Source organism: Heterocephalus glaber, unplaced genomic scaffold (assembly GCF_053883595.1).
Source record: "Heterocephalus glaber isolate CG9 unplaced genomic scaffold, H.glaber_assembly_v1.0 deba00001523, whole genome shotgun sequence".
Classification (NCBI taxonomy): Eukaryota; Metazoa; Chordata; class Mammalia; order Rodentia; family Bathyergidae; genus Heterocephalus; species Heterocephalus glaber.
In genome coordinates, this window is record NW_028258327.1 from 23,361,720 (window position 1) to 23,385,658 (window position 23,939).

General features: G+C 36.0%; 1 long non-coding RNA gene across 1 annotated transcript in view; it reads right to left on the bottom strand.

The window, feature by feature from the left end:
* Nucleotides 1-23,939, bottom strand: part of LOC110344992 (uncharacterized) — a 121,288-nt gene that overhangs the window by 6,627 nt on the left and 90,722 nt on the right. Inside the window, exon 5 of the long non-coding RNA XR_015441559.1 lies at nucleotides 4,370-4,433. This is a non-coding gene — a long non-coding RNA (uncharacterized LOC110344992). The remainder of the gene's footprint in view (nucleotides 1-4,369; nucleotides 4,434-23,939) is intronic.

Sequence of the window (23,939 nt, forward strand, 5' to 3'; positions counted from 1 at the left end):
TTCATGTTGGGAGTTGTGACACCCCCTGTCGTGTCTCTGTTGCATGGAAATGCTTTTGCTATTCTGGGTCTCTTCTTATTTCAAATGAATATTTGAAGTGTTTCCTCACGGTCTGTGAAGTATGCTGCTGGAATTTCAGTTGGGATTACACTGAATCTATATAGTACTTTTGGAAGTATGGACATTTTTCCTTTGTTGATTCTTCCTACCCAGAGCAAGGGATGTCTTTCCATTTTCTGAAATCATATTCAATCTCTCTTTTCAGAGTGCTATTGTTTTCAGAGAAGAGGTCTTTGTTCATTAAGTTGATTCTTAGGTATTTCAGTTTTTTGGATGTTATTGTGAAAGGAATTGTTTGCTCTATTTCTATCTCATTGAGACTTTTATTCATGTAGAGGAATGCTATGGATTTTTGTGTGTTGACCTTGTGTCCAGCTGCTCTATTGAATTTGGTTATTAACTAAAAGACTTTTGGTGGAGTTCTTGGGATCTTCTATATAGAGTATCATGTCATCTGCAAAGAATGACAATTTGACTTCTTCATTTCCTAAATTTATTCCTTTTATTTCTTTCTCTTGTCTAATTGCTATGGCTAATGTTTCCAAAACAGTATTGAACAAGAGTACTGATAGTGGACATCTTTGTCTTTGTTCCTGATTTTACAGTGAAGGATTTCAATGTTGGACCATTTAGTATGGTATTGGCTATTGGTTTTTAATAGATGGTTTTTGTCACATTGAGGTAGATACTGTCTATTCTAATTTTTCATAGGAAAATGCATGTTGGATTTTGTCAAATGTTTTTTCTGCATCTATTGAGATGATCATATGTTATATGTCCTTGGCTCTATTAATATAGTGTATTACATTTATTGATTTGCCAATGTTGAACCATCCCTACATCCCTGGAATGAATCCCACTTGATCAGATTTTATGATCTTCTTGATGATTTTCTGCATTCTATTTGCCAGTATCTTATTAAGGACTTTTGCATCTATGTTCATGAGTGAGATTGGCCTATAGTTCTCTTTTTCGGTTGGGTCTTTCTCTGCTTTGGGGATCAAGGTGATGCTTGCTTCCAGGAATGAATTCAAGAGTATTGCTTCCCTTTCAATTTCATTGAAGAGTTTAAGAGTAGTGGCAGTAATTCCTCTCTAAATGACTTGATGAATTCAGCAGTGAAGTAATCAGAACATGGACATTTCTTCATTGGTAAGTTTTTAATTGCATTTTCAATTTCATTAATTGATATTGGGTCATTTAGAATTTTTAGGTCTTCTTCGTTCAACTTTGGTAATTCATATGTATCTAGGAATCTGTCCATTTCATCTGTGTTTTCCATCTTATTGGCATATAGGTTCTCAAAGTAGGTATTGATCATCCTCTAGACTTCTGCTGGGTCCCTTGTAATTTCACCATTTGCATTCCTAATTGCATGGACTTGGGCCTTTTCTTTCCTTTTGTCTATGGTTGGCTAAGGGTTTGTCAATATTGTTTTTCTTTCCAAGAGCCAACTCAGCTTCATTGATTTTTTGTATCATTCTCTTAGTCTCCACTGCATTGACTTCTGCTCTGATCCTTATTATTTCCTCCCTTATATGAGCTTTGGGTTTGTCCTGCTCTTCTTTTTCTAGAAGCTTGAGGTTCAGCATCAGGTTGTTTAATTGGGCTTGCTCTGTTTTCCTAATGTGAGTATTCACTGCTATGAATTTCCCTCTTAAGACTTTTCATTGTGTCCCATAGATTCGGATATGTTGAATTGTCATTGTCATTTAATTGAAGGAACTGTCTGATTTCTTCTTTAGTTTCCTCTGTGATCCATTGGTTATTCAGAAGTGTGTTGTTCAATTTCCATGTGTTTATGAAATTCATGTAGCTTCTTTTGCTACTGATCTCCAATTTCATCACACTATGGTCTAATAACATACAGGGGATAATGTAATTCCTTTGCACTTAAGTAAACATGTTCTATGAGTGAGAATGTGGTCTATTTTGGAGAATGAACTGTGTGCAGCTGAAAAGAATGTGTATTCTGATTTTGTGGGTAGAATGCTCTGTAAGCATTTGTTAAGTTCATTTGTTCAAGAGTTCAATTGAGTTGAAGTATTTTGTTGCTTGTTTTTTCTCTAGTTGATCTATCTATTTGTGACAGTGGGGTATTGAGGTCCCCCACTACTACTGTATTAGTCCTTATTTGATTTTTCATGTCTGTTAGTATTTGTTTTATATAGTTGGGCACACTAGTGTTTGGTGCATAGACACTTATGATCATCATCTCTTCCTGTTGGATCATTCCTTTACAAGGATGTAGTGTCCTTCTTTCTCTCTCTTAATCAGTGTTGGTTGGAAATTCACTTGATCTGCAAAGAGGATAGGTACTCCTGCTTTTTGGGGGGTTTCTGTTGCATGAAATATTGTTTTCCACCCCTAACTTTCAATCTATGAGTTTCTTTTTGAATTGTGTGTTTCTTGTATGCAGCATATTGTTGGATTTTGCTTTTTGCCCCATTCTGCCAGTCTATTTCTTTTGATTGGTGTATTGAGACCATTAACATTGATGGTTATAACTGGTACATATTGACTTATCATTGTCATGATTTTTTCTTTCTGTTGGATTCTCCCCCTTTGCTTTAATTTCTTGTCGTGTCCAATGGATTCATTCTGCTGGACTTCCTGGGGTTGTGATCCTCATTGTCTTTTCCTACAATATCGTCTAAAATTTTTTGGAGTGCTGGTTTGGTATTCATGAATTTCCTAAGGTGCTCTTTGTCAGGAAAGTATCTTATTTCTCCATCAATTTTGAAAGATAGTTTTTCAGGGTACATCAATCTGGGTTGGAGGCTGTTTTTCTTTAGGGCTTGAAATACATCATTCCAAGCTCATTTTGCCTTGAGGGTTTGAGTTGAGAAGTCTGCTGTGATTCTGATGGGATTTCCTTTGTATGTGATTTGCTTCTTTTCTCTAACTGCTTGTAGAATTTTGTTCTTCTGTTGGGTTTCTGAAATCTTAACAATTACATGCCTATTATATGTGTAGATTAACTATTATATGTATAGATTTTTTTTGATCAAGGCTAGTTGGAGTCCTATATGCCTCACTTATATGAATGTCAAGTTCTTTTCTTATGCTTGGGAAGTTTTCTGCCATCACTTCTGTGAACAGTTTTTTACATCATCTGCACGCTCTCCTATTTCTTCGTTGACTCCAATCAGTCTTATGTTATTCTTCTTTGCATTGTCTAGCAGCTGCTGGATTAATGTCTCATGATTGCTTAGTTTTAAAGAAATTTTTCTTTTCCTGGTCAGTAATTGCAATCCTATCTTCTATATCTGAAATTCTGTCCTCACATTGGCTCATTCTGCTGGATAAACTTTCAATGGAATTTTTAATCTCCTGTAAATCTGTTTGCATCTGTTTTATGGATTCCATTTTTTCCCCTATGTTGGCATTCCATCATGTTCCTCAGCTCCTCTATTTTTTTATCTGTGTTCTCTCCAGATTTATTCATCATGTCTTGCACTATGGGCACAATCTTTGCTGCTATCTGAAATTATTTCTGATTTCATTTTTTCCAAATCCTCTTTTATTGCCAGTTCAGGGAGTCGATGTGGTTGAGTATCAGATTTTTCCATCTCTTTTCCCTTTGGGGTTGCTTTAGGTGATCCAGAAGTTTGGTTTTGAGACTTGTTTATGGGTCTTATCATTTCAGTGGTTGAGGGAAAAGGGTGTGTGCTGCTCTCGCCCGTGCAGGTTACCTGCTGGGCACTGTGGGTGATGGTACGGTGGCCTGAAAGGCTCCTTCTGAGTGCTGAGGGTGTCTCTGCTCCTCAGATCTGGGAGTGGTGGTATGGCAGCCTGGAAGACTCCTCTTCAGCACTGGGCACAGCTCTGCTTCTTGGTACTGGGGGCAGTGGTATAGCAGCCTGGAAGGCTCACATCGTCCTCAGTGTTGGAGGTGGCTCTGCTCCTCACCACTGGAGATGGTGGTATAGTGGCCCAGAAGGCTTACCTCCTCTTCAGCACAGGGAGCACTCTGCTTCTCCATAATAGGATGTTTTGCATTGTAACCAATAGAAACACAATCCACGTTATTGTAATCAAAAGAAAGTTGTTAGCTTATGAAAAATCAAAAGGATTGGTGCTGACTTTGAGCATGGCTAAATATAGGGTTCCAATAAATGGCAGCATTTCTCTCTCTCTCTCTTTCACTTTTATCAAGAAGCATTTTCATGTTAACAAAATATGTACTGGACTCATCATTTGTGTAGCTGGTGTTCCTAAAGAAAAGAAGGATTTGAATGTATCTAGAATTGTTGTGGTCAAGGATTTGAAATACTCTTGAGTTTTCAGTCTGGTTCATGGAACCTACCCCATGGTTTTAGATAGGTGATGTCTTCTGGTTGAATGTAACTGGGATAGGAGCGGACACTTACCTAAGAGATGAGGAAAATAACAAAAAAAAATGTAAATCAACATAGTACAGGCAAAATTGGGTCTTGGAGCTAAATAATTTGAAGATTAACTGCTCATAATAAACAGATTTTAGATGTATCTTACTACCATCTTTGCACCACTTTTACTACAGTATTTTACTAATGATTATCTTAATTCAATGTTCCAGTCAGCATCTACTTGGGTTTCTTCTTGTTGTCCCTAGATCTAAATACTTCTTTTCTGTAAAATTCTTGTATTCACCAAAGCTCTCTTAGATTTAATATACATAATTTTTATTTTCTTTACCATGAGTAATGAAGCTCTAATCTGGCCTTTTTTATGTGAAAGGCAGCTTCAGACTGAAGGCCTTTCTAGTGGCATCTTCCTCTGCTGGGATTGCCCTCTCCTTCATCTCCAAATGGCTAACTACCCCGTCTTTTTTGCCTTTGTGCATCCGGACCAAGCTAGTCTCACCCCAGCCTACTCTCAAGTTTTTCTGCTGATCATTTTTTAAAACATTCACCTGTTCATTAGTTTTCTTATATATTGTTTGATCTTCACTCAAATGTAAGCTCCAAAGTATAAGGATCTCTATTTTATTACAAGAACTCAGAATGTTGCCTACTAAATACTTAGTATCTGATCATAAACACAATCTCACAAAGCATGGAAAGTATGATCAGATTGCTATTAATGTGTTGAAGACTTTAACAATTTGTAATTTAACATTAGATATATGTCCTAAAAATTCCTTGGGGAAAAATTCATTAAACAATTCCTGACTACAGGGAATTTCTCTCTTTGACGCTTAGACCTCAATTTATTATCCTTTTCATGGTCTTATTTCCTTTAAGCTTTTCAATCTCTCTTCTTTTCATCTTGTCAGGAAAACCTCAGGTTCTTTCATTAAGAGTAAAATTTAGCCCTCTCTTTCTCACCTACTTAACTATGGTATACCTTGAAGACTTCATCTTTAACCAAACTAGAAGAGCAAACACAAAATATTATGTTTCTTAATAAAACAATCCCCTTACTTTGAAATGACATTCACTTCCCAAACTTAGAAGTGAGCACTAAGGTTATTGTTCTAAGTACAATTTTCTTCTGCTACACATGTCAGTATATCTGGAAAAGTCAACACCAAAATAGTAATTTAAATGTTGAATATTTAATGACTATTTTGGTCTTCTTGAATCATGTTGTATCAATTAGGGCACTAGAGGAACAGATTTAAATATAGGCTTACAATTGTTGTAAGTCATGTATATAGGATTTACATGGTAGGCTTACAATGGCCGCTTGTGGAGTCAGGGGTAAAAGAATGCAAATAGATCATCTGTGCACTAGAAAGCCAAATGATTCAGTCAAAAGTCAAAGTCCTCACTACTGAGTCCAATGCAAGGTCCTTATTAGAAAACCAAAGGGGGCCTTTCCACTGCTCTCAGCCCAGAGGAAGGGGTTTTTGGGGCCGCCATTCTACTGCTCACAGCCCACAGGTAGGGGCTTCCAGGCCACTGTTCCATGGCTCACAGCCCAGAGGAAGGGCTTCCAGGCTGCCTTTCCAGCACTCCCAGCCAGAACGAAGGGTGTTCCAGGCCATTGTACCACCACTCCCAGCCCAGAGGTAGGGGCTTAAGGGCCACTGTTCCACAGCTCCCAGGCCAGAGGAAGGGGCTTCTGGGTCACTGTTCCACCACTCCCAGCCCAGAGGAGGTGAGCCATGCAGGTGCCAATAGCAACATGGCGCCACCCCCCCCAACAAAATGAGAAGACAGATAAACAAGTCTCAAAACCAGACTTCCAGATCACAAAGGGAAACAAGATGGAACACTCTGATACTCAATCACCTGGACTCCCTGAACTGGAAACAAAAGAGAATCTTGAAAAAATGAAATCAGTAATAATTTCTCAAATAACAGCAGAGATTGTGTCCATAGTGCAAGAAATGGTTAATAAATCTAGACATGAAGAGATAAAAAAAATAGAGGAGCTGAGGAACATGATGGAATCCCAACATAGGAAATAAATGGAATACATAAAACAGATGCAAACAGATTTCCAGGAGATTAAAAACTCCACTGAAAGTTTACAAAGCAGAATGAGCCAATGTGAGAACAGAATTTCAGCTGTAGAAGATAAGATTGCAATTAGTGACCAGGAAAAGAAAAATTGGTTCAGAATTGTAAGGGACCATGAGAAATCAATCCAGCATCTGCTAGACGAAAAGAAGAATAACCTAAGACTGATTGGAGTCAACGAAGAAACAGGAGAGAGTACAGATGACATAATAAAACAGTTCACAGAAGTAATGGCAGAAAGCTCCACAAGCAGGGGGAAAGAACTTGACATACAGATAAGTGAGGCATATAGGACTCCGAATAGCCTTAAACAAAAAAATGTGCACATAGGCATATAATTGTTAAGATTCCAGAAACCCAACAGAAGAACAAAATTCTACAAGCAGTTAGAGAAAAGAAGCAAATCACATACAAAGGAAATCCCATCAGAATCACAGTAGACTTCTCAACGCAAATCCTCAAGGCAAGATGAGCTTGGAATGATGTATTTCAAGCCCTAAAGAAAAACAGCCTCCAACCCAGATTGATGTACCCTGAAAAACTATCTTTCAAAATTGATGGAGAAATAAGATACTTTCCTGACAAAGAGCACCTTAGGAAATTCATGAATACCAAACCAGCACTCCAAAAAATTTTAGACGATATTGTAGGAAAAGACAACGAGGATCACAACCCCAGGAAGTCCAGCAGAATGAATCCATTGGACATGACAAGAAATTAAAGCAAAGGGGGAGAATCCAACAGAAAGAAAAAATCATGACAATGATAAGTCAATATGTACCAGTTATAACCATCAATGTTAATGGTCTCAATACACCAATCAAAAGAAATAGACTGGCAGAATGGGGCAAAAAGCAAAATCCAACAATATGCTGCATACAAGAAACACACTTAATTCAAAAAGAAACTCATAGATTGAAAGTTAGGGGTGGAAAACAATACTTCATGCAACAGAAACCCCCAAAAAAGCAGGAGTACCTATCCTCTTTGCAGATCAAGTGGATTTCAAACCAATACTGATTAAGAGAGAGAAAGAAGGACACTATATATTTGTAAAGGGAATAATCCAACAGGAAGAGATGTTGATCAAAAATATATATGCACCAAACACTAGTGTGCCCAACTATATAAAACAAATACTAACAGACATGAAAAGTCATACATGCATTAATACAATAATAGTGGGGGACCTCAATACCCCACTGTCACAAATAGATAGATCAAGTAGACAAAAAAAGTAATGAAATAATAGAACTCAATCAAACTCTTGAACAAATGAACTTAACAAATGTTTACAGAGCCTTCTACCCCACAAAATCAGAATACACATTCTTTTCAGCTGCACATAGGTTGTTCTGCAAAATAGACCACACACTCTCTGACAGAAAATGTTTAAGTAAGTGCAAAGGAATTGAAGTTATCCCCTGTATATTATCTGACCATAGTGCGATGAAATTGGAGATCAATAGCAAAAGAAACCACAAAAATTTCAAAAACACATGGAAATTGAAGAACACACTTCTGAATAACCAATGGGTAACAGAAAATTAAAGAAGAAATCAGACAGTTCCTTCAATCAAATGACAGTGACAGTACAGGATATCGGAATCTATGGGACACAATGAAAGCACTCTAATGACAGAAATTCATAACAGTGAATACTCACATTAGGAAAACAAAGCGAGCCCAATTAAACAACCTGATGCTGAACCTCAAGCTTCTAGAAAAAGAAGACCAGGACAAACCCAAAGCTCATACAAGGGAGGAAATTATAAAGATCAGAGCAGAAATCATTTCAATGGAGACTAAGAGAATGATAGAAAAAAATCAATGAAGCCAAGAGTTGGTTCTTCAAAAGAATAAACAATATTGACAAAACCATAGCCAATCTTATAAGAAAAAGGAAAGAAAAGGCCCAAATCCATGCAATTAGGAATGCAAATGGTGAAATTACCACAGACCCAGGAGAAATCAAGAGTATCATCAATACCTACTTTGAGAACCTATACGCCAATAAGATGGAAAACACAGAAGAAATAGACAGATTCCTAGACATGTATGAATTACCAAAGTTGAATGAAGAAGATCTAAAAATTCTAAATGACCCAATATTAATCAATGAAATTCAAAATGTAATTAAAAACTTACCAACTAAGAAAAGCCCAGGCTCTGATGGCTTCACTGCTGAATTCTACAACAAATGTAGACAGAAAGTACTGCTACTACTGTTTAAACTCTTCAATGAAATTGAAAGGGAAGCAATACTCTCAAATTCATTCCTGGAAGCAGGCATCACCTTAATCCCCAAAGCAGAGAAAGACCCAACTGAAAAAGAGAACTATAGGCCAATCTCACTCATAAACATAGATGCAAAAGTCCTTAATAGGATACTGGAAAATAGAATACAGAAGATCATCAAGATCATACACCCTGACCAAGTGGGATTCATCCCAGGGATGCAGGGATGGTTCAACATACACAAATCAATCAATGTAATATACTATATCAATAGAGCCAAGGATAAAAACCATATGATTATCTCCATAGATGCAGAAAAAGCATTTGACAAAATCCAATACACATTTATGATAAAAACCCTACAAAAATTGGAATAGATGGTCTCTACCTCAATCTGGTAAAAGCCATCGATAAAAAACCAACAGCCAATATCATACTAAATGTTCAAAAACTGAAATCCTTCACACTAAAATCAGGAACAAAACAAGGATGTCCACTATCACCACTCTTGTTCAATATAGTTCTGGAAACATTAGCCAGGGTAATTAGACAAGAGAAAGAAATAAAAGGAATAAAGATAGGAAATGAAGAAGTCATATTGTTATTATTTGCAGATGATATGATACTCTATATAGAAGACTCTAAGAACTCCACCAAAAGTCTTCTAGACTTAATAACCAAATTCAGTCAAGTAGCTGGACACATGGTCAGCACACAAAAATCAATAGCTTTCCTCTACACAAACAACAGACTCACTGAGAGAGAAATAGGGCAAATAATTCCTTTCAAAATAGCACCCAAAAAACTGAACTACCTAGGAATCAAGCTAACAAAAGAAATCAAAGACCTCTTCTCTGAAAACAATAGCACTCTGAAAAGAGAGATTGAAGACGATATCAGAAAATGGACAGACGTTCCCTGCTGCTAGGCAGGAAGGATCATATAGTGAAAATGGCCATATTCCAAAACTGCAATATAGATTCAATGCAATCCCAATTGAAATTCCAGCAGCATACTTCACGGACCTTGAGAAAACAATACAAAAATTCATTTGGAACAAGAAACCCAGAACAGCAAAAGCAACTCTAGGTAACAGAGACATGGCAGGGGGTATCACAATCCCCAACTTGCAACTATACTAAAAAGCTACTGTGATGCAAACAGCATGGTACTGACAAAGAAACAGACCTGAGGATCAGTGGAACAGATCAGAAGATGCAGAAACAACTCTAGAAACACTCAGCCATCTCATCTTCAATAAAGAAGCCACACACCCTCACTGGTGGAAAGATAGCCTCTTTAATAAATGGTCATGGAAAAACTGGGTTTCAACTTGCCAAAGATTAAAACTAGACCTATGTCTCTCACCATACACTAAACTAAAATTGAAATGGATTAAAGATCTAAATATTAAAATAGAAATGCTGAATTGGCTGGAACACAGGTTAGGTAGAACTCTTGAAGATACTGGTGTAGGAAAAGACTTTATGAATAAAATCTCAGTTGCCTGTGAACTACCACAATCAACAGGTCAGATCTCTTCTCATTAAAAGGATTCTGCACAGCAAGAGAAACCACCAACAGTGTGAAGAGACAACCCACAATGTGGGAAAAAATCTTCACCTGCTTTTCCTCAGACAAAGGTCTACTATCTCGAATCTATATAGAACTTTAAAAAATCAGTCCTCCCAAATTTAAAGACCCAATCCGAAAATGGGCATCTGAAATGAATGGACATTTCTCACACAAAGAATTAGAAATAGCAAATAAATATATGAAAAAATGTTCAACATCACTGGTCATTTGAGAGATGCAAATGAAAACAATGCTGAGATTCCACCTCACTCCAGAAAGAATGGCTGCTATCAAGAAATCAACCAATACCAAATGCTGGAGGGGCTGTGGGGAAAGAGGAACCCTTCTCCATTGCTGGTGGGAGTGTAGACTGGTGCAAACACTGTGGAAATCAGTATGGAGATACCTCAAAGAACTAGGACTGGAAGTCCCATTTGACCCCGCTATTTCACTGCTGGGGATCTTCCCCAAAGAATTAAAAGAATCATACCACAGTGATATATGTGTAACCATGTTTATTGCAGCACAAGTTGTAATAGCTATAACTTGTATGCATCCAAATGCCCATCAACTGGAGACTGGATGAAGAAAATGTGTTTTTTTTTTTATAAAATGGAGTACTACTCAACAATAAAAAATGAGAAATTAGAGACATTTATAGCTAAATGGATGCACACTGAGGTGATAGTCTTAAGTGAAATAAATAGGACACACATGTGTAAATACCAAATAGTTTCTCTAGTGTGAGAAACTGAAAGTGTAAATAAGGACTAAAATGTACAATAGATAATGTGAAATAGGAAGAAAAGGGGAAAAGGGGAAGTGGAAGTAGGAGGGGTAGGGGAAAGGAAAGAAGGGAATGGAATATGAGAAAATGAAGAAATGGAAACAAAGTCTTTGTAAATAGGGAGGGATGGAGGGGTTGAAGGGTGGGCAGGGGAAGGGGGAAATATAAGAACCAAGAGAGATTATGTAAAGGTGCAAATTTCCAATGATGAATGTCATTCTATTGTATACCTAAAATGTACCAATAAAACAATATTTTAAAAAATAAAACCAAAGGGTCTGCACTGGAAGGCTGAAGAGTCTGTGCTGGAAGACTGAAATAATAGGAAACAAATGTCCAAAGGTAATGGTGAAGACCAGAGTTCTTAAGAATCACTAAGACAGAATTTCTTCTTCTTTCCCTTTTTTTTTTTCCTTCCAAGGTATAAGCTTACTGGTTGGTGTCACTCATATCCAGGGAGGGTCTTCCCTCTTCAGTATACAGCTTACAAATCATTCATCCAGATAAATCCAGAACTGTGCTTCGATATTCCACTGGGTATTTCTTAATTCATTCAAGTTGACACCGTGATTAACTGTCACCCACAGAAAAGAGAAATTATATAGTGCTTTCAGGCCATAGAGCATGGTGTGAGAAACTCAGAGACCATCAGTTTCACTGAGTTGAAGAAACAGATTTGAAAATTTGGGGAGAACAAGTCAGCTAGAATTTTGATGATGGAGTACTGAAAGGAGATAACTTTATGCAGAGGGAAGAGAGATTCATGAAAAGGTAAGAATTACAGAGAACGAGTTGGAGATCTGCAGAATTCTCTGGAAATTCCAACTGAATATTGATGTATACATGTGAGGAAACTGCCTAGTGCTGAAGAAAGAACCACAGGAAAGAAATATAAAGAAAAATACTCAGAGTTTACACAGAGCTGGGGTTTGTGTTCCAGTAACCATAGAATGAATCTTCATAATCTACAAGGAATCAGGCAGAGTATTCAAAAAGTCATGGACTCAGCAATGTGTAAGAATTTGGCCTAGACTGAATATGAGTCTAGTCCACCTAAAAAAAAAAAATTAAACAAATCTTGAGTCGATAAATCTTTTTCCAAGTAACAACTATACCCTAGAACAATGCTTAATAATATTTTTAAGAATGTACAAAACCTTTTCAGATGTATAAAACCTGATAAAATTCAGCAGCAGAGCTTACAAATACATAAAAATAATGCATGCATGCACACATGAGCACACACAAGTTTAATGAAGTCCTTCATGCACAAAGAAATTGATACTAAATGAAAAGCTAGTTAGACAGGAGTGAAGAACATCAACAGTGGTAAGAATGGGGATTTTTTTTTCAAAAATGTCTTTAAAAACTGGCTCTTGAAAACAAAAATAATCAACAATGGAACATGTAGAAGTAAAATATATGAAAATAGCACAAATGCTGGGAGAGGAAATGGCAATATGCTGTCATTAGGTTCTTTTACTATATTTGAAGTGGTAAAGCTTTACTCAACGACACTACTACAAAAAATAAAAAACAAGCTATATACCGGAAAAAAGCATAACAACTGACATATTAAAATTTAAAAGAACTCATATAATAACCTAATAAAAATAGATGCAAATTTTGAACACAAATATCACCAAAGAAGATATACCAATAACAAATAAGCACATGAAAAGATACTCATTAGAAATTATGGAGAAGAGAATTAAAACACAATGAAGTGTCACTAATACCTAATAGGATGATAAAACTAAGAAGTTGGCTATGCCAACTGTGGGCAAGATTTGCAATAACTAATCCTCACATATGTGGGTGCTGGGAATAAAAAAAAGAATAGTAAAACCACTTTGGAAAACAGTTTTCAGTTTCTTAAAATATTAAATATAAACCTTCTATATGATCCAGCCATTTCATTCCTAGAAATGTACCCAAAAGAAATGAAGGATTTGTCTTCAAAAGACAGGAGAGAGTTGTGTATGAATGTCCATAGAAGCTTTATTTGCAATTGCCAAAAATTAAATGACCAAATATCCATCAGCAAGTCAGTGAATAAACAACAAAATACTGTTCAGCAATAAAAAGTAATGAATAATTAATATAGTAATATGAATGAATCTCTCAGGTCAAAAATAAAAAGAATATTAAAAATTGTGGAAAATCCAAGCTGGTCTGTAATTACAGAAATCTCATGTATGGATGTCTGAGAATAAGACTTGGGAGGCAAAAAGATTGATTAAAAAGAAAACTTTGAGGGATGAAATATATGTTCATCACCTTGATTATGGTTATAGTGACATGTATGTGTAAAAACTCATCAAATTTTACACTTTAAATACATGCAGTTTATTTTGTTCATTATACTTCAATAAAGTTGTTTCTTAAAACTTCAATCTGTTAAAATAAGAACATTTCTGAGTTATTGAATACTTATGACAACTGAGCATCTTTTCCTGAGATATCAGTGACCTCATTCTGCCAGAGATAAACAGGTTAAAGCTGTGGCTAGTCAGCAATTCCCAGTGAACTTCATTTTCCCACCTGCATGCTTTTTCCCTACATCTGTCCAACAGATCAAGTATGGTTAAGTATATGTTGGCTCCAAGACTTTCTGTACACTGTGCCCCCTTGCACACCCTCAGGCAGGGTGACCACATCATCAAAAGAGAAGGCTGATGCAGCAGATAAGCAGAGAGGACGCAGGAGTATTGCATTCCTCAGGCCCCAGGTGATGGGCTCTTCCACTTCTCTGGTTCCTATCCTAAGTCTGTCACTCTCCACCACCTTCGTCTCTTTGTTTCTCACTACGTTTTAAATTGATTCCATTTACTATGTGATTCACACATCTTCATTTGGTTGTGACTCTCTCTGTGTATGGTCTGTGAGATGACTGCAATGTGTTCTGAGGCTCCCTAGTGGGGTGGACATCACCAAAAGAGTGAGCTTCCCCAAATCTGTCTTGATTCATTTTGTCCTTTGGCCTATTGGACATTAAAATATATTTTACACACACAGTCAATTTCTTTCAAAAATATTCTGCTTTTTCAGATAAACTCCTTGTTAAGGTTTATATGTCCCTCAAGATTCTCTTGGCTTAAAGGCAAGGCTTTTGGTGGGTGATTGGATAATGAAGTCGCTATCCTCATCAGTGGATTTTCTGGAAGGAAGAGGCAGTCACTGGAGGCTTGACCTGGAAGGGTGTATCTCCCTCCTCAGCTCCTTCCTTTGCTCTCTACTTCCTGGCCACATGAAGTGAGCAGAATTCCCTTGCCAAACCCTTCCACCATTTCATTTCTGTCTTGGAGCCAGCTGACCACGGACTGAAAATATGAGCCAAAATAAACCTTAAGTTATGGGTATTGCGTATTTTGTCCCAGAAACAAGAAAAGACTAAGATGTTTCTCAGTGGGAATAATTTTTCTGTGGTGAATTGCTTCTTCATGGGCTGTACCTGAATCATGACTTTGAAAACAGAGAATGTTGGATTCAGATATATACAGTAATACTTTAGTTCATGAAAACCTGTTCATGAACAATTTGGTTCACAAACAAAAGCATTTGGCAAAATTTTGCTTCTCACACACCCCCCATCAGGTGATGAACACAACCACAACCATCTTCCCCAGAATCATGGGGAATTAAGTTGTGAACCAAGGTACCTCTGTATTACCCATACCCTCATTCTGATTACTAAAGTTCTCTGAAACTCATTATTAGTGCTATGGTGTGGATCTGAAACATTCCCCAAAGGGCCATGTGTTAAAGTCTTGGTCCTCAGCATGTGGCATTATTGGGAGGTTGTGGAGCTCATGGGAGATTAGTAGGTTATTAGGAGGCTGTCCTTGAAGGAAACTGTGGGACACCAGTGTGTTCCTCTTTTTCTCTTTCACTTTCTGGCAACGAAGTAAGCAGTTTTCTCCACCTCGTTCTCCGTGCCATGATGTGCTGCCTCTCCACAAACACAAAAGCAACTGGACCAACTGGACATCCAAAACTGTGAGCCAAATAAACCCTGTTTTATAAGTTGATTATCTCAAGTATTTGTTATAGTAATAAAAAGCTGACAAACACAATTAGAAAATCTGTTAGAAGTTTAGATTTCTCAAAGTAAAAATCTATAGAATGGGAAGTACAATCTTTGTCAAGTTGCAATTGCTAAATGACAACATTTTTCTGGTGCCTGGTATGGAGAAGCTTAACACAGAGTACATAATCAAAAACTGTTCACCGTCTTTGTCTTTTCTCCATTTCTCCTGCCTTTGCAAACATTTCTGCTGAGTAGCAATTCTCTCCTTTTCATTTCATCTCCAGAAGTGGGGCATAGCAGCTCAGGCCTGCACACCATGTGCATCACTTTCTGTCTTTAGTTAGCTTCTTCCTCTTCTTTGGACTTTGCCCTTCCACAACTTCTGCCAGGCAGGAAACCATTTCTGCCCACAGTTCTTAACTAAGGCCACTGAGAAAACACTGAGGCCCTGATGTTTTTCCAGGCTCCATTCTCATCCTCTCCTCCTCTCCTCCTCTATGGCTGAGCCAGGTATATTTTGCCTAATCCAAGAATTGAAGGCCCATTAAAGGCCAAGACCAATGGAACAACTGTAGGAAAAAAAGTAACAGAAGACCCTACAGTCAGTTCCAGTACTTCATTATCATTGTGAGATGATTTTCTTACAGACCTTCTAAAGTTCCAATACTTTAGCTAATGCCATCCAAGTACTACACAGAGAAACCCGTCCTAATTATACAGAAGCAACTGACAGGAAATGTTATAATCCTATCTGGAGAAAACTAGCTTAGATAAGGTAAGAGCCACCTCATGATAAATGAATCAAAAGCTTCGGAGAGTTCCATTTTACTAATAAGGTTTTTACCTCCAGGATCGCCTTTCCCTTCAGATACCTACCTCCCATTTTAAAATTTTTTCTCCTACTTAGGTGAGGGAAAGAGCTCATTTGAAGGGAATTTGGTGTTGAAGTTTCTATCCTTGTATGTGCACACTTGCCATTTGTGTTCCATTCTCTCCTTTTTTGTTTTTTTGTTTTTGTTTTTGTTGTTTTGTTGGGGGGTTTTTGGTGGTACCTGGCCTCAAATCCAAGGGCATTCTACCACTAAGCTACATCCCCATACCTTTTTTATTTTTTATTTTGAGACAGGATCTCACTAAATTACCCAGACAGGACTTGAATTTGAAATCCTCCTGCCTCAGCCTACCAAGTGCTGGGATTACAGGGATGCACCACTGTGGTTTATCATCCTTTTTGAGGCAATCAGATTCATGATGTGAAATTGTCAAAAGTGAGGGGTAAATAAACTTTACAAGAGAAGAAGGATTAGGAGAAGGAGGAGAAAAAAAGAAAAGAAATATATATGAAGGTAAACAATTTCCTCAGGAAATAAAATCGTATTAATACATTTTGCCCAAACTTTAAAATTCTCAGGCTCCTTTTGGAAGAGAAAACTCCTCAAGTCAGGAATTGCACACATAACTAGAGACCCATTTCCTTAATGTTTATTTTTTTTCACTGACTAGACTACCTTAGCTTCTAGAGACATAATAAAAGGTTGAGGTACTCTAGACATTAACAAGTTGGTTCAGGTTGTATATTAAAATATTTCTTTAGGAGAGAAGATAGGGTGTTCTACATGAGAAATCACATGTCACAAACTACCCAGTTTCTGGTTAAAATTTTAATAAAACTTGAAGTATGAAAATTGATATAACCTCAACTGTCTCTATGCCTAATACTAATTTAACTCAAAACCAGAAAATAAAAGAAAAATTATAAAAGATATCTGTAAACTTGAGTTTCACATTTTTTACTTGTGGGAACTGAAGAGTTCTTCCTTAATTTAATCTGATAACTTCATTTAACCCAGATTATCTATGCAATATATTTGACAATTAGTTCTCATATTAAGTAACTTACAAACTGAATTTATGTTTTCTCATCTTTTCTTTCTTTTCAAATAAAGTTGTATATATGAACTATACAGCATGGAAGTGAGATGAGATGGGAGGCCAGTCCGACCTCATGAGGTCCTGGGTAGATTTTTAATTCAGTGTACTAGTGATATTCCTTGGCAAACAATGCTCCTGGGCCTAAACAGAAACAGAGGCTCAGTCCAAACAATTCTTACCGACCTATCCATCTCTTTCTGTCTTGCTTTCTGGATATAAAAACAAAAATGAACAAAGGGGAGGACCACTGTCTTTATTCAGTCTAACAGAGACAATGGGACCCCAGAGCTTGAAGGTGAAACTGCATATATCTAGCTGTAGAATCAAGCTGTGTGGCAAATCTAATTGCTTGGACCCCCATCACCACCACTGATTTCAGATTTCAGAGAGCCTTCAGGCCAACATGGTAGCGTTGATACTGCTAATCATTTCAGCCCACTGCAATAGGTATCTACATGCATTTTTCTTAATAGTTGAAACTAAAATGTTGCAAGCTCTTGAAAATTAGCAATCATTACTTTTAAAGTTGAGCATATAACATTGCAGAAAGCTTAGAAGTGAAAAATTAATTTTGTGAGTGAATACTTTGTTTGATAGCCATGCTAGAAGCCAATTGCTTATAGTTGGTTTTTGTTTCTCCACAAGAAAATGTAGGGAAAAAAACTGTTGAATATAGATATGTTTGAGACTCACATGGATTCATTAGTCTGTTAGTAAAAGGGAAAATATATCAAGGGTGAGAGAAATCATAATAATTATTATTAAGCAAAATATGGTTGAGATTGTTAGTCTCTGTGTAGACTTTATTTTCCCATATTGTACATCAAGAGCAGCTTTTTCTCAGCTTCCAACAATCACAAAACAGGTTAAAGAAAATAAGTCAATAGGTTTGGCAAATATGGCAAAAGACACCAAACTACTTTAAGGGAAAATTGTTATAAGACAAATGAAGGCTCAAGGGTATAACTCAGGGGTAGAATGCCTGCCTAGCATGTGTGAGGCCCTGAGTTCAATCATCAGCACTGCAAAAATAAGGAGAAAAAAAAAGACAAATGAAAAGCTGCAATAAGACCACACAAAAAAAAAGAAAAAAGGTAGTACTTCAAATAAGATAATCCAACAGTTGGATGGCTTAACCATTTCCATCTTTCTTTCAAAGAAAGTTTATTTTTCTTCATTCCTTTAACATTTGAATAAAATTCTCAAAACTAGGAAAGTCTTACTGACAGAACCAGGAAAATCTTGTGAAACAAGAGCTTTCTAGATGCTCAGAGGTATTTAATGAAAAGATTTAAATTATGCATCATTTTCAGCATATTGATTGATTTTCACTTACTGTAGTATCTTCCTACATGACTTTTAACACTTATCAAAGAACTATCATGTTTTTTCTTTTCTTTGAGTTGAGATAATTTACCGTGTTTAACACTTTAGGCCAAACATATTTTATTTTAAAGCTTAATTCATGAGAGTTTGGGGAGTTTTTAAACTTTAAATCTTTTAAAGGCAATCTTACAAATAATAAGAAGAGCCACTTTCACAAAATACAGTTAATCTTACATGTATTTTGAGAGTTTGGAAGAAAAGCTTAGCTTTGTAACAATCTTACAAATTTTTATTATTTTCACCCACTCTTAAGGTTTTTTCTTTTTTATAGCTGAGAGTATTAGTAGTACTTGTTCTTTCTAAACTATTCCACTTCATGTTAAAAGAATGTTGATTTGGAATTCGAGATGTGTTTTTTAAGGAAAGGTATAACTTTGAATGACATTTCCTAAACTTTCTACACATCTCTTCCAAAAGTGTTAATCTCACATTCTCCTGGGTCACGTCTTTCCATTTGGAGCCACATCACTAATTTTGATTAGCCAAAGTGCATCTTAAATGGTCTTCTCTTTCAAAAAATACATGTCTTCAAATTAAAAGCAAATCCAAATTCAAAGTTCCAAATTCTATTGATTTTTTTCTCATTTTAAAAGATAAAACATGGTATTCTCTTTGAATAAAAAAATTATTGAAAAAGGAAGCAATAAGTAAAAAGCAAAATAATTATAGCTATTTTTTAAAGTAAAACATTTATAACTAAGAGAAATGCCATCTATATTTGTATTTCTTGCTAGAATTCCATGTTTTCAATTTTATTGTTTTTCAAATATTTTTAATGTTTCATGTAAAAAAAACCATGAAATTTCAAAATAAACAATATACTAAGTTAACTGCTAAACTTCCAGTGTTTGCTGTTATCTCTTGTTTATAGTTCAAATGCAGTAAAACATACCAATTTATGTACTCTGAAGATGATCGTTAAGGTATTTTTTTCAACTTAGCTAAGACTGTTAAGGATAAAAAAGTTTATTTAACATTAACAGGAATACTGACTCCTTGGCATCACAGAGGAAAGGAGGAGCTGTGCAAGGAAGAAAATATGCAGTGGACTCTGAGGAGCAGAACTGGCCATCTCAAATGCTCCATAACTTCCACAGGAAACACATCCTCCCGTGAGCGCGGGCTGAGAGGGGTTGCCCCACGTTATCCCAGCTGCCTCCTAAGCCTCCTATTATTATTGGAAATATCCTAAGCTACCCAGGCACTTTTCCATTTCCCCAGTAGTCTTCTCTGATAAAAGAGATACTCCCCAAAGACTAAAAGAGATCCTGACATTACCAGATACTCTATAAATATAATTTAAATGAATAATATGTAAGAAATGTGAAATATATATTTATGATCCCCTGCCTTTTGGTCCATTTGTGCCTATTACAAAGTAAACTCTCTTTGGGGACAAGAAAATGATATTCTCAGTATCTAGTATGTTATTAGTACATAATTAATTTTAAATAATATCTAAAGTTCTTAAGTTACAGAATAGCACTGTGGAAACAGGCAGTATAGTATAGTGGTTATATATCAGATATAGACAGGCTGGTTTCAAATCCCACCTCCACTTCATGTATGCTTTTGGATAAGCAAGTAAATTTCTTGCTCTCAAAATATTAAAAATGAGAGAAAGAGAAACAGTAATAGCACCTACCTAACCTGGTAGTTGTAAGAATTGAATAAATTAAAATATGAAAAATGTTTAAAACCAAGCACATAGTATTTGCTTTAGTATTATTACTTTTAACATTTATCCCAGGTTTGAAGTCTTCTAAGAAACTTTAGCTTCTAAGATTTTTCAACTTGTTTACTTGCAGTAAAACATAACTTCCTGTTTTTAAGGAAGGAAAGCCTTTTTAAAGTTATAAAAAGACTCAAAGACTTCGTGGACATCAAATAGTTTTTACAAAACAACATTTTGATGAGTTAAGTGTAAAGGAATCAAAAACATACGGATTAAATTTCCTTTATAATTCACATGGGCTTAAAATCAAGAGAAAAGTGCTTAGCAAAACACACTTCGGGTTTGCCAAACCCAGAACACTGAAAAACAGTTCAAGACATTCTCCAGACCCAGAGCAAAACCAGGTCCCCCCATGCACAGTTAAAATCCCCACTCATCTGGACCTCTGAACTCCAAACTACTCCACAGCTTGCCATCTTTGGATCCATCTTCACAAAGGGTAAATTTCCCCAAATTTATGACCAAGTATGCTGCATATCAGCAGTAACACATAAGCAGTTTATAATTTAGAAGACAAACAGGTTATCATCTGAAAATTATTTTCATTTTATTCAAGATCTATAACTATGTATTGCAATGCAATACATAGTTGCATATGCCAAATTTAAGATGTAAATTATGTTATATAAGTAGATATTATATTTTTCTTATTACAGTATAACTATGGGTAAGAGATGACTTGTACATTTGAAAGTACTCAGGACCAAATAATGTTCTAAAAATTATTTTGTGCATACAAGTGTTTTCTAATATTATTTTTGAGAGTATTAATAGCACTCCACCCACACACATTATCAAAATTGAGAAATATAATTGCCTGTCCTAGCTCTTTCCTCATGAATTAGGCCTATGAGATGTTCTATAGCTCTACTTTAAGAAAATTAAAATGTTCCAAATTTTAGATTTCTCCTGAATCAACTTTTTAAACTGAACCCTGTTATAGAGGTTTATAGATGAAGGGGGAAAGCAGCTTGCAATACTAACTGATACTCCAGAAAAGCAGACAGGAATCAAAAGTCCATGTTAATATCAATGACATAATCACATTTAAAGAAGCAACTTAAACACACACACACACACACACAGAGGAAAATATGTAGATGGTTTTCTTTCTGCTAAGTCCTACTACATTTAAGTATTGCCTGTAGTAAGTTAGATCCAATATCATAAGAGTTAATGCATCAGTTAATAAGTTTCTCCATAAATAAGGCAGTAGGCTAAAATCGAATTTTAACATTTCTGAGTATATCCTTTTTTTTTTTAACACTTCAGAGTTCGCAAAAAAAAAAAAAAAGGTATACACACTTCAGCAGTTTGACATACTAATAAATTTCTGGAAGCTAATAGCCACCACTTTGAGCACCTCTTGTAATTGTAGAGGCCAAAAGCAACTTGTATTAATCTCATGCTGTCTCAATAAATTTAGTATTAAAATATTAATGTTTTTCTTTTCTTAATATGCACATTTTTGGCAGACTCTGTATATGCCATAATGGTTCAAAACTGTATATTTTTAGTTTAGTGCATGGTGAGAGCTATAGAAAATAAATGGATTAAAGATCTAAATATTAAAACAGAAACACTAAACCAGTTGGAAGAGAGGTTGGGAAGAACTCTTGAAGACATTGGTGTAGGAAAAGATTTTATGAACAAAACCTCAGTTGTCCATGAACTAGCACAAACAATCAACAAATGGGATCTCTTCTTACTAAAAAGCTTCTGCACAGCAAGAGAAACCACTAACAGTGTGAAGAGACAACCCACAATGTGGGAAAAAATTTTCACCAGCAGTCCCTCAGACAAAGATCTACTATCTCGAATCTATAAAGAGCTTTAAAAAATCAGACCTCCCAAAATTAAAGTCCCAATCCAAAAATGGGCATCTGAAATAAACAGACATTTCTCAGACAAAGAAGTAGAAATAGCAAATAAATACATGAAAAAATGTTCAACATCACTGGTCATTTGAGAGATGCAAATGAAAACAATGCTGAGATTCCATTTCACACCCCCCAAAATGGCTACCATTCTTGAAATTAACAATAACAAATGCTGGAGGGGCTGTGGGGAAAGAGGAACCCTACTCCACTGCTGGTGGGAGGATAGACTGGTCCACCACTGTGGAAATCAGTATGGTGACACCTCAAAGAACTAGGACTGGAAATCCCATTTGACCCAGCTCTTCCTCTGCTGGGTATCTTCCCCCAAGAATTAAAAGAATCATACCACAGTGATATATGTGCACCCATGTTCATAGCAGCACAATTTATGATAGCTAAAACTTGGAAACAACCCAATTGCCCATCAACTGGAGATTGGATAAAGAAACTGTGGGTTTTTAATAAATGGAGTACTACTCAGCCATAAATGAGAAACTAGAGACATTTATAGCTAAATGGATGCACATTGAGGTGATACTCTTTAAGTGAAATAAATAGGACACACGTGTAAATACTGACTAGTTTCTCTAGTGTAAGAAATTGAAAATGTAAATAAAGTCTAAAAGGTATAATAGATAATGTGAAATTGGAAGAAAAGTGGCAAAGGGGAAGGGGAAATGGTAGGGGAAAGGAAGGAAGGGAATGAAATTAATATGAGAAAAGGAAAAAATGGAAACAAAGTCTTTGTAGATAGGGAGGAGTGGAGGGCTTGAAGAGAGGGCAGGGGAATGGGTGAAAAATAAGAACCAAGATGGATTATGTAAAGGTGCAAATTTCCAATGATGAATGTCATTATATTATATATTTTAAATGTACCAATATAATTAATAAAATATATATTTTTTTTAATTAAGGAGGAATATCTTCCAGAAATCTCCTGGCAGTCATCCTCTTGTGTCTCCATCAGGACTGATTCATATGCACACCTCTGGGTCAATCTCTTACAAAAAAGATTCAGCTTGACCTTTCTCATTGGACCCATTGTGTTTCTTTTTAAAATCTGCTTCTGAATTTTATTTTATTTTTGTTTAACTTTTATTAGTACATGTTTGCAATACATAATGATTAATTTATTATAGGGAGTTAGCACATAACACTTCTTACTTATTTTTTTGTGCCCTATTCCTCCCATGCCTCCTTAATCTTTCCACCTCTTACTTCTTTTTTTGTGTCCTATTCCTCCCATGCTTCCTTACTCTTTCCACCTCTTGGACTCCTTCACATGTGCAAGAGCTCTATTTCTGTTTGTTTTTCTTTCATTTTTTAATCCCTCTTCCCTCTTTTCTCTCTCCCCTCTCTCCATTTCTTATTCTTCTTCCTATTAGAAAAAGATCTGCCTTCTTCCTATTACCTATCTTTTATTTTGTTATTTATTTGTATTTTCTATTTCTCATATCAGAGAAACCAGACACATTTAAACTTGTGTGTCTGATTTATTTCACTTAACATTATGGTCTCAAGGTGCATTCATTTACCTACAAATGACTCAACTTTCTTTTTCTTTATTGCAGAGTAGTATTCACACACTATGTGTATGAATACTACTTTTTGTTATTCTCTCATTTGTTGATGGACATTTAGGCCATTTCCAAGATATATCTACTATAAACTGTACTGCTACAAACATGTGTATGCATGTATCACTGTAATATGATGACTTTAAATCTTTCAGGAAGATACCTAGACAATGAATAGCAGGGCTAAATGGAATTTCTTGTTTTAACATTTTGAAGAATATCCATACTAATTTTCATAGTGCTTGTGCCAGTATATATTCCCACCAACAACATGGAACAGTTACTTT